Source organism: Pituophis catenifer, unplaced genomic scaffold, assembly GCF_029215685.1.
Source record: "Pituophis catenifer annectens isolate HBS135680 unplaced genomic scaffold, rPitCat1.0.hap2 SCAF_1, whole genome shotgun sequence".
Lineage (NCBI taxonomy): Eukaryota > Metazoa > Chordata > Lepidosauria > Squamata > Colubridae > Pituophis > Pituophis catenifer.
In genome coordinates, this window is record NW_027256881.1 from 53,271,504 (window position 1) to 53,283,721 (window position 12,218).

General features: G+C 40.5%; 1 protein-coding gene across 1 annotated transcript in view; it reads left to right on the forward strand.

Annotated features, from left to right (window-relative positions):
• The window catches only part of GALNT14 (polypeptide N-acetylgalactosaminyltransferase 14), a 306,437-nt gene that overhangs the window by 25,573 nt on the left and 268,646 nt on the right, over positions 1–12,218 (forward strand). The window lies entirely within an intron of this gene.

The following is a 12,218-nucleotide window of genomic DNA, read 5'->3' on the forward strand; positions in this document are numbered from 1 at the left end:
ACAAACAAACAAATATTTATTTCTCAAGCTTAAACTGTAATTTATCAGCTTTTCAGGCTATTAGGTCTTCATTCTGTCTGAAATGGTACAGGGTCTCCTGCTTGAGCATGGGGTTGGACTAGAAGACTTCCAAAGTCCCTTCCAGCTCTATTCTGATTGACTGATTGATTGATCATGGTATCTTTTTGGCCTGGTTTAGGGGCTTGAGATTGAGAGTGCCATCTCACGGAGGTTCTCATCTGTTCCCCAGAGCCATTTGCAGTTCGTGTTGGTAGAGGCAGAGAGGAGCCTCTTTGTCGACTGCCTTGGAACTCTACTCTCTTGCTATTCCTATTTAATATCCATGTGATGCCACTGGGTGTCATAATCTGTTGGCAAAAATTCGGTACCATTAATATGCTGATGATTCCCAGTTGTACGTACATCTCCTTTCTGAGCTGATGAATCAATGCTATCAAGATCCTTTCCCAATACCTGGAGACTATGAGGGTACAGATGGAGGAGAACAGGCTTTGGCTTAACCCTGGCAAGATGGAATTGATGTGGGTTTTAAGGTCTCCCACCTGGAAGAATTTGCAGCTTGAAGAACACTCAGAAGTTGCAGCTAGCCTAGAATGCAGTGGCATGGTTACTTTTTTGGGGGTATTTCTTGTTATCCCTATGTAACATTGCTGCTCTGTAAACTGTACTGGCACCCGGTAGGCTTCTGGGTGCAATTTAAGGTGCTGAACATCACTGATAAAGTCCTCTATGGCATAGGCACAGTCTACTTGTGGAACTGCGTTTCTCCTATCAGAACTGGTAGAAGGGGCCATGGTCCAGATCTTTTCTATTGACCAATGCCAACTTGTTGAACACCAGTCATGCCTTCTCAATGGTTGCACTTGCTCTGTGGAATGGCATTCTCCCCATCCTAATTCCTCTGTGTCCCCAGAGATTTGGATGGCCCTAATTGTTTTAGTTTTTTTTTCAAGGCATTAAAGATCTGGCTGTTCCCCCAGGAATTTGGGTTGAGAGGCTGGTAGTATGGGTGCTTAATAGTTAGCCATTTATCCTTGGGTACCAGGGGAGTTATATTTGGGGGGATTATTTGTTTTTAATTTTGTAAACCCTCCAGAGTTACTTGCATGTGGTAGGTGGATGGCTATATAAGTAATAAATACATAAGTGAAGTATATGCAATCATCAGAGACTTCCTCCTGTGGCTTGAAAAATGGCTTTAAATAACAGGAGCATCTTCAAAAGAGCTTCTCTTGCAGATTTTAATGACTGAACAGATTTGTAACAGGAAAACTGGTCACTTAGATACTAAGCTGTTCAGGGCTTCTTAAAAGTCAATACCAAAATTATAAATTGTGCCTGGTAAGCAGTTAGCAACCAGTGCAGATATAGTATTGGCAGCACCAGCTCTGTGTACCTTGCACTGGCTTGCAGATTAGCAAATGTATTTTTTATTAGCTGCAACTTCCAAACACTATTCAAGTTATAGCCCCACATAGCCGCACATATGCGAGTCAAGAAGATCTGACCAAGTCATAGATATCTGTAATCAGATTTGGCTGGCAGCTGGCAGTATTTTAAACATAACTATGCAAACATCCTTTTCATTGCAACCACTGCCTGTTAATTCAGTGACAGCTTAAAGTCAAGGATCATTCCTAAAATGGAAATTTGAAAAATTCTTGAAGACGACGAGTATGGGAGTTATCCATTATCAGGTCCCTCCAATTTCACCTCAATTTAAAAATACCTAGGATGTGGTTTCTCCATGACAATGGAGTCACTTGAGACTTCTCCACATTTAGATCATGATCAAGACATCCACAGGGAGGGAAAACAGGGCAAGAGAAAAAATATGCATTGTGATACTGCAGTGCAAATCTGATTCTCTACATTCCTCTGTGATGTGGTATGGATCACTGTGATTATGGAACAGATGCCTATGGTTCTTTCTGAACAAAGTACCAGTTCCAACATGCATACTGAGGTGTGCATGAAGCCTGATAGTAGTTAGGACAGGTCAAGATGAAGAATATGAAATCTATAACCACTCCTAATTCTGCAATCTCAATTTAGACAATAAAATCCTCCAGAACTAGATGTATCCAAGAAGGGTAATCCAACAGGGCAGATTGTCGGACTAACCATTAAATACAAGGGGGAACTTTACTTCTTGTCATAGTAAAGATGAGAGGAAATGGGAACACACCTCACAGGGTTGATGTGGGGAAAAGGGAGGATAAAGGAGTTTTATGTATATTTGCCACCTTGAGTTACTTATAAAGTAGTAAAGATGGGTTAAAAATCAAATATATAAATAAAAATATAACTCTGTTGTGGCTTATGAAACTAAACTACAGATAAGAAATCTAGTGTCTCCAGATATTTTGAATGACAATTCACACATTCCCAGACTATTGCCTCATGTTGGTTTATGTCTTTATGATTTGGAGTTGCAAACATCTGGAGAGGACCAGTTTTGCATCCTTGTATTCATTGGGGCCTGAATGAGACCAATCAGCATGAGAACTTCATGTCCTGATTAGGTTACCTAGTAAATGGATCTGAGTGCTGTATTCTCAGCCTGTATCCATGAGATAACTAAAACTAGCAGTTGCTTTCCTTCTCAAACTCCAATGCCTACTGAAGGCCCTAACAGTTTGGCTTTCACAAGCTGGGACCTGACATTACATTAATATGCAGCAATCCAATTTGGGCAAGCACTCTTTGAGCCTGCTTGGGATAATGAAACGATTGAGACGAATCATGTATAGCCTGTATTACCCGGATTGTTTAATTAATCTATTGACCATGCATCAGCTATCTCTTTGCAATATCTAGAAAACAATAGATGGTAAATGAAAACTCTGTTAATTTTTCATTTGTAATTACAAGGCATGAATTTTACCCCCATTATGCTTCATTATGGTTCCATGTTGCAGCAGTGAGTGATAGGGACATAAATATTGATTGAACAAGGCCTGTTTGCATTTAGAAAATGATGAGCATGGAGTCATTCGAGGACCAAGTGTGGTTTCTGCACTAGGGGAAAAAAAAGGGAATGGCAGGGAAAGAGTGGAGAGAACAGAGAAGGGAGCTCAGATGAGACCCTATAAATCTTAGTGGTCACTAGAACTGCCCATTCATTTGACATCTTCCAGTGAAGGGGCAAAAAGCAGAGTTGGTTGGCTGCTTCATACTGGAAGAAAAAAAAAGTCGGTAAAGCTCTTTACAGTAATTCGCTCAGCTGCTGTGGCTGGATAAAATCATATATCCAAAATTATGACCATAACAAAGAAGGCAGCAAAGCCGGTTCTAAAATTGTGATTATCAGTGCCATGAACTTGTGCTGCTTTCTCTGTGTTTATCTTTCTCTGTACTGTGAGTGCAAGAAGCAGCTTATTAACGTGCAGAAATTGCATACCAATGCTTAAATTCTGCTGAAGCTTCCAAGCTAGTATGGTGTTTCTGCAAAAGATTTGTAAATAATTTCCAGGCTAAAAATCCATTGAAACAGCTGTGATGGATATCACGCTAGGCCTTGGTTTGTTAAATCATAATGGATGGCATAAACCAGGTTCATGTGGCTCAGTGGCTAAGACGCTGAGCTTGTTGATCGAAAGGTCGGCAGTTCAGCGATTCGAATCCCTAGTGTCGCGTAACGGGGTGAGCTCCCGTTACTTGTTCCAGCTTCTGCCAACCTAGCAGTTCGAAAGCTCATAAAAAATGCAAGTAGAAAAATAGGGACTACCTTTGGTGGGAAGGTTACAGTATTCCATGTGCCTTTGGCGTTTAGTCATGCCGGCCACATGACCACGGAGATGTCTTCGGACAGTGCTGGCTCTTCAGCTTTGAAACGGAGTTGAGCACCGCCCCCTAGAGTTGGGAACGACTAGCACATATGTGCGAGGGGAACCTTTCTCTTTCCCTTTTAAACCAGGTTCACACAATATGTTAAACCCTAAACCATGGCTTACATGTAATTCAAGTGGCTGGTTCCCAAAACACCCTGATCTTCAATCAATTGCAAGTTCTAGTTTGTGCGTTGAATACCAAACAAACGATGAGTACCAGGATAACATTTTCATGTCAAAATGCGTTGAGTACCAAATTCAATATGTTTCAGAGCAGTTGAGTACCAAGGAACCCCTGTACTTGATTCATTACTTTCTGAAATCCTTTCTTTGAATTAGGAGTAAAAAGGAGAGAAACATTCTACTCTTCTTATACATTCAGATTTGAAATAATGGCAGTGGTTTTAGGGGTTTCATTCAGCATCATGTACATAAATTTCTCTTTGCACAATGGCACTTTTTCTTCCTTTCCCACCCCATGTTCTCAACATTCTCCATTAGTCTTGGTGCTATTAGAGGACAGGAAGGTTCTGCAGTGGAGAGGTGAAGTCTTTGTCACCAGTGGTGTCTCTCCCTCAGGTCAAGAACTTATGTTGAGCTTTTTAAAAAAGTATTTTTATTGATTTTAAAATAATAAGAGAAAAACAAAGGAAACAAAATACATAATTATGAAAAATACATAATGAGTGCTAAAAGTGAACCAATATAATAAAAATATAGATCAAAATAAGTTGTTATAATAATATAATGCAATTCTATATACAACTATCTAGTGCAATATTTCTAATACACTTATGTGACTCTCATTTTTTTTACCTATTTTTACATAAATGAGTCTCATATTTCATTATATTTATCCATTTAAAATCTGTGTTTATAGGCCATCCATTCATAGGTGGCAAGTATAATCAGATCTTCAGTCTATTGAGTAAATGGGGCCATGCATTTATCTTTCCAATGTTGCAGTATCAGTCTCTTAGCTTTAATAAGGGCACTGTCAAGTTCCCTTTCAAGTTGCCAGGCACTGGGAATCCATTTATGTTGTCAAGGTCAATTTCCATGTATTAGGTATGTAATTCAGAAGATTATTATTCCCTGAAAATTTTAGTTTTTGTTGCACAGTCACATTTATATAATCCAGTACTTTCTTCCAAAACTTAGTAAGTATAGGACATAGTAAACTATTACAGTTAATGCTAAACCCATTATTAAATTCTATAGATATTTGTTATCAATAAATCAGTTTGATATGCTGATGTTAAGAGATGACTGGAATAAAAAATTAGAAGTCCTGATATTGGCTACACAATGGGAGAATATATTAACTTCTATACCTAGAGTATCAGCGAATCTAGACCAGTGTGGTCTAGTGGTTAAGGCACCAGGCTAGAAAGCAAGACACATGAGTTCTAGTCCTGCCTTACCTATGAAAGCCAACTGGGTAACTTTGGGTCAGTCACACACTCTCAGCCCACCTCATAGATTTATTGTTGTGAGGAAAATAGGAGAAAAGTGTTGGATATGTTTGCTGTCTTGAGTTATTTTTAAAAAATAATAAAGATGGGATATAAATAATTAAATAAAATAAATCAATCTTATGCTACAATTTATATAACAAAGACTGTTTAGAATTTATTGAACTCCTTTGCATTTGTATTGAACAGTGATGGCTAACCTTTTTCAGATCGAGTGCCCAAAGTGCATGCATGTGAACCCCCAAAATGCAATGTGCACCCCCGTGCATGCACCCCACTCCGCACATGGGCACATGCCCCCCTGCGCATACACATGCACCCCCCACGCCCCTGCCCCCACACATGTGCACTCACCCCTCCTGCACGCGCCCCACCTCTCGCACATGAGCATGCGGCCACCCCGCATGCGCCCCACCCTGCCCCTCACGCATGTGCGGCAGAGACCTGACGACCAGCTGTCTAGTGGGAGGTGCGCACACATGTGTGGCGGAGCTGAACTGGGGTAATGGTTCACGTGTCCACAAAGAGGGTGCTGGATGTCACCTGTGGCACACGTGCCATAGATTCATCATCACAGGAATAGAATGTCTGGGACAACATTTTTTGAGAGATTTAATAAGGGTATTGCTCGTTTAAAACCCACATTTCTATAATGTGGACTACTGTAATGCTCTCTACATGGGGCTTCCCTTGAGGAGCACCCGGAGGCTCCAACTGGTCCAGAATGCAGCCGCACGGGTAATTATGGGGGCGGCATGGCGCTCCCATGAAACACCTCTCCTGCGCGAGCTGCACTGGCTTCAGGTGGTCTTCCAGGTGCGCTTCAAGGTATTGGTTCTCATCTTTAAAACTCTCCATGGCTTAGGGCCTGGGTATCTACGAGACCACCTTCTGCCACCAATAACCTCCCACCGGCCAATACGCTCCCACAGAGAGGGTCTCCTCAGGATGCCGTCAGTCAAGCACTGTCGACTGTCGACCCCCAGAGGAAGAGCCTTCTCTGTGGGGGCACCTGCCCTCTGGAACGAGCTACCCCCAGGGATATGACTGATCCTGGACCTCCGTACTTTCCCCCGGGTGCTGAAGACTTTCTTATTTCAGCAAGCCGGGCTGGCTTAAAATTTTTTAATGGGTTAATTTTATGGGTAAAGGGTTTTAAATTGGGGAAGCCAAATTGATTTAATTATGTTTTAAATTATTTTAATTTTTCATATTGTATGTATTTTAATCTTAGCTGTTCACCGCCCTGAGTCCTTTGGGAGAAGGGCGGTATAAAAATTTAATTAATAATAATAATAATAATAATAATAATAATAATAATAATAATAATAATAATAATAATAATAATGAAGAACCAAGAAGTGAAGAACCAATGATTAAGGAAGTAAATAAAGGAGGCCTTTTAAAGACAACTAAAACAAAAGCAGAATATAAGAAAGAAGTAATTGAGCAGCGAGCTGAAAATTGGAAACACAAAGCTCTGCATGGCCAATACTTGAAAAGTATTGAAGGCAAAGCTGACCAGAAACTAACTTGGAACTGTTTAAGATCAGGAGTACTGAAAAAAGAAACTGAAAGCTTTATTTTGGCAGCTCAAGAACAAGCCCTAGCCACAAACTGTATGAAGGCAAAAATTCAACATGTTACCACCAACAGCAAATGCCGCCTCTGCAATGAGAAAGATGAGACAGTCGACCACCTGATCAGTGGGTGCAGCAAAATTTCACAAACTGACTACCTACAACGCCATGACCGTGTTGCTAAAATCATTCACTGGAAATTGTGCCAGAAGTTTGGATTTGAGTACAGCAAAAACCACTGGGAACATCAGGTTGAGAAATTTTAGAGAATGAGAAACTCAAGATCTTGTGGGACTTTAGGATTCAGACTGACAGGCACTTGGTCCACAACACACCTGACATAACAATAGTTGAAAAGAAAAAAGTATGGTTCATTGACATTGCAATACCTGGTGATGCACGAATTGAAGATAAGCAGCAAGAAAAAATCACAAAGTACCGGGACTTACAAATTGAAGTTGAGCGACTGTGGAAAAAGAAATCGTTTGTTGTCCCAATTGTAATTGGAGCCCTCGGAGCAATACCCAAAGGGCTACCCCGCTATTTAGAAATTCTAAATTTGCCGGACTTGAACATTTTGACTCTCCAAAAAACCACCTTACTCGGAACAGCTTACATCCTCCGACGATACCTTAACAGTTCCTAGGTCCTTGGTTAGGACTCGAGCTGCTGAGCTATTAACCAGCCTCAAAGGCTGTGAATCTCACTAAAGATTAACCAATAAATAATAATAATAATAATAATAATAATAATAATAATAATAATAATAATAATAATAATAATGTGTGTATTTAACACACATTTATGTAAAACACACATTTCTGTAATGTATTTAACCAAATTTTGGGAGAAAGTAGGGGAGAATATAAATGTGACAATAATACAAGAGCTTCTCTTGTACTTGTATAGTTGTCTTAGTACATAGATGGACACTGTGGATTCTGCAGTGCTTCTCCTGGCTTGTGTGAGCTTTCATAGTCATGTGGCAACAGTCATGTTTTTTTTTTTATATGACAGAATTCTTATATGGCTTTTTGACCTCTAAAAAGGTGTAATATTTTTTGTTTAATTTGATTTATATGCCGCCCTTCTCTGAAGACTCAGGGTGGCTTACAATGTGCTTAGCAATAGCCTTCATCCTTTTGTATATTTATACAAAGTCAGCGTATTGCCCCCACAACTGGGTCCTCAATTTACCTACCTTAGAAAGGATGGAAGGCTGAGTCAACCTTGAGCCTTGGCGAGATTCGAACCTGCAGTAATTGCAGGCAGCTGGTCTTAATAACCAGCTTAATAACAGGGTGCCTTAGACCGCTGTACTACCAAGGCTCTTTGGTAGCTAATATTGATCTTTTCTTTTTCTTTTTCTCCAGACATTTGGGCAAGGTATCTAGGTGAGCTGTTAATGATAGTGCTTTTCTTTCTTTCTTTCTTTTTTTTTTACAAGCCAGGTTATTATTTTGAGTAGGAATTATCCACATTCAGTTGATTACAGAAAGTACAGGGCTGAATCTAAGAACTCTGCAACCTGCAGCATTTACGTATTTTTATAGCCATTCCATAAGCAATTAGATGTTGCACTATCATTCAGCATTGGGGAAAAACCCATAAATCCAGCATGGTTGAAAACAGAACACATGGAGATTTATTTGCAAACAAGCTCTGAGATGAGCAGGTGAGTTGCTGAAATTGGAGACTGGCATTTGACTTGGCATGGTGCTCATGTCTCTCCCCAAAACCCTTGAGGTTGTCTGTTCTGCCCTCCATGTGGCTTTTCTTTGTTGGTTTTGCCTTCATTGTTGGCGAAGGAGGAAAGAACTGTTAGTAAGGATAAAAAAAAGTGCTGAAGCAGAGAATTGAAGCTGTGAGATTGTTTGTGTATGTTTAAAAGAAAGCTGTTATTCTCAAACCCTTTTGCAGCAGGACAGCATAGCATTTGGTGCAATAAAAACCACGATGGGGCTACCCTCGCAGGAACTGCAATGGGAAAAGGAATGCCATGTACACACTGTAATTCATGGTGCATGGTGAGTCAAAAATGACACAGTGCTTTGAGTCCCATCAGACTATGTACAAAATATCACCAAAGTATTATTTACTTCCTACTTTGAAGGGTTGTTGATACTGAGGTATGGTAATAGAATAACAGTGGGAAAGGATCTTGGAGATCTTCTAGTTGAACCCCCTGCTCAATTAGGAAACCCTATACTATTTTGGACAAATGGTTTTCCAATCTCTTCTTAAAAGCTTCCAGTGTTGGAGCAGCCACAACTTCTGGAGGCAAGTTGTTCCACTGGATTAATTATTCTAACTGTCCTTAGTTCTAAATTGGTTCTCTCCTTGATTAGTTTCCATCCATTTCTTCTTGTTCTGCCTTCAGGTGCTTTGGAGAATAGGTTGACTTCTTTGTGGCAACCCCTTAGATATTAGAATTCTGCTATCATGTCATCCATAGTCCTTCTCTTCATGATAACCTTTGCTTACTGCAACTTCATTGATCTTTCCTTCTCCTTCTCAACCACTCTACTTTTTAGATTGCAAATCTGCCACAGGACTTGATGTATCCAGAAGATCAGTAAGCAAATGAAATGCCAAACTCATAAAATAAATATCATAGTGCTTGTTGGAAAGCTGTCATGTGGAGAAATGATGGCCACAGTGTAGGACTCGAGGTACATGTAACTATATTGTGGCACACTGTGTAGGGAGTCAGAAGAAGCTGTACAAACTCTCCTATTAATATCATACCTCAGAGTTGTTATATGATTCTATTCGGGCTGACATCAATAGGAGGCATTCTTGAGCAACTGCCAGAGGCCACTGCTGCTCCCATAATTCAAGGGGCATGTCAGGGAAATAGAGCAAGAAAAAAAATTGTGGACAGTATCTTCTGAAACAAATTGTAGATTGTTCAAATTGCACCAAGTATAGTCTAGTCCTTCTAGGAAATTTCACTTTTAGAGGATGAAGAAAGGCCAGGAGGATCAGTTATCTTTGTCTTGATATTAATCAGTAAGGAGAATTTAGTTGAATAAATGGCAGGAATGTTGGGGGAATTGATAACACAAAACTGAAGTCCTTGGTTTTAAGAGAAACGGAAACTGTGTGTAGTCAATCTTTTATACTGGATGTCAAACAAATGGATTTTAATACAAAGATCATCCCATGGCAAGAAGCTACTGTAATGGGGATGTGTGGGTGTTCCTAAAGAATACAATTAAGAATAATTCCAATAATGAAAAAAAGAGGAGAAGAAGCTAATGAAGGTGCACAGAAATCAGAGAAGACCCAAAACAAAACAGAAACAAAACATAAATGAAATGGAATGAGGGCGGTGTCATAGAGGGCAAGCGTAGACAGTCTGGGACTACAGAGTTGAGTTGGGGTTGAAGAAACAAATAAGCTGTTTGCCCAGCAAGCTAAGCTAAGCAAGCTTTATTTAGTGTATGGCATATCATACATGGACCATCAAATACCAATGTCTAGGCCATCTAGCCAGGAGTAGTATTCACTTACCTACTTCCCTACTGGTTTGCAAATGTGCACATGCGCAGAACCTCGAAAACGTGGAAAAATGGAACGTCATGATGTCTGCACGGGTGGGCGGGGCATCCTGCAGTCACTTCTACCGGTTCGCCCAAACTGGATAGAACTGGCTGAATACCACCACTGCATCTAACCATAGAAGTGCAGCATGATTTATATTAGAAAAATCAGATACTGGATTGGTATATGTCCTTAGCTTATAGCCAGTCATAATGTGATCTGTAGTTTGATGTGGGACCCTGCAATCACACTGAGGGGAGGATACTATGCCCCATTTAAACAGAGTCCTGGCAGACGCCGAATGAAGTGCAAATCCTATTCAGGATTGTCCATTGCTGACAGGTAGTTCAAAGCCTGGCACCTTTTTTTTGGGGGGGGGGGTGGAGGGGTCATTTATATGTCTTCCTAGGTCTGGGCGTTCAGCGACAGATTTGGCTTTCCACTGGGAATCAATTTTAAACTTGTTGAGCAGATGTTGTGCAAGTGCCAATGGGGGTTTCCTGGATTTGAATCTTCTGGCTGATAAATGAGGAAGGTCAGCATACACCAGTAGGAGTGAGTTGTTCATACTGTTTCTGTATTCTCTCACTAGTGCATTTTGCCTTTATAAAGCTGCTGGTGCAATGTGGCTCAGAACAGGAAGCCAGCAAATTGGAGTGGATTTAATATAACTGCTTATAATCCTCATGGTTTATAAGGGCTTGTTAAATACATTTAAAAGAATGGTGAGCTTCTTTTATAGTATTTTATTCCTTATTATTGCCTATATTAGATTCCTTCCTCTCTGAGTAGGTTGCTTGCGATCTGTCTTCGTAATGAAGCATCCATCTTGGGACAAGGCTGCCACTAAGGTAACAGGTTGAATCCGAGAAATCCATTATGAAAGCAGTGTTTTTAAGCAGAAAATGGAACAAGTCTTCCTTTATGAGAACAGTGTTTGTCACATGGAGGAGGAACTTCAGGAGGCATACCTTTCATGTAGTTATGGACTTTGTTCCTCCAAGATCATTTCTCTTTTGATTTCCAAGACAGATCTTTGCCCAACAGTCAAACCTTTCCCTTTTTCTGCTTTTGACCTTGGTAGAAGTAACAATCTCATGGAATATACACCACAAGGTCAAAATGTCTACATGTAACTCTGCCATTATCACACATCCATGCATACAACTAGGAAAGAGCAGCATATGTGGAAAATGTATGAAGGAGAACCAAGTCAGTCAGGAGTTCATTGCTGCAGTAATGCTATATCAGGCAAAGGATCTAAGAGGAACGGACAACTGGGATTCTCCAGAGTTGTGAGGAAAAAGAAAAAACTAGAACTGGCTTGTGGTCTATGCACCAGCTTGCTTCTTGATAATCCACAGGCCTTCTTGGTTTTGTTGTTACTACTTCTGGAATGTTTCTCATTGGTGAGAACTCTGGCCTTTCAAAAGACTCAGCTTCTACCTTTTGTTCACAATCCAGTGCCCATTATTTTTCATCTTGCCATTGCAGAAGCAGGAGTTAGCCTGTTTCTTTCCTTGCATGAGAATGCATGTGGACGGAGTTCTTCTGACTCACCAAGGGGCTTTCTTAATAGGCAGCTGTAGAGTCCAAATGTGCTGGAGAGGAGGAGGAGAGAAAGAATGGGGGCTTGCACCAAATATTAAGCCGATTAACCTTCTCCTTGTATGGAGCAGTAGATTGGGGCGGCTTTTTTCCAAGGAGCATGCTCTCTTCCTCTCTTGAAAACAGGAGGGAACACATTGCTGGGATGTGTGGAA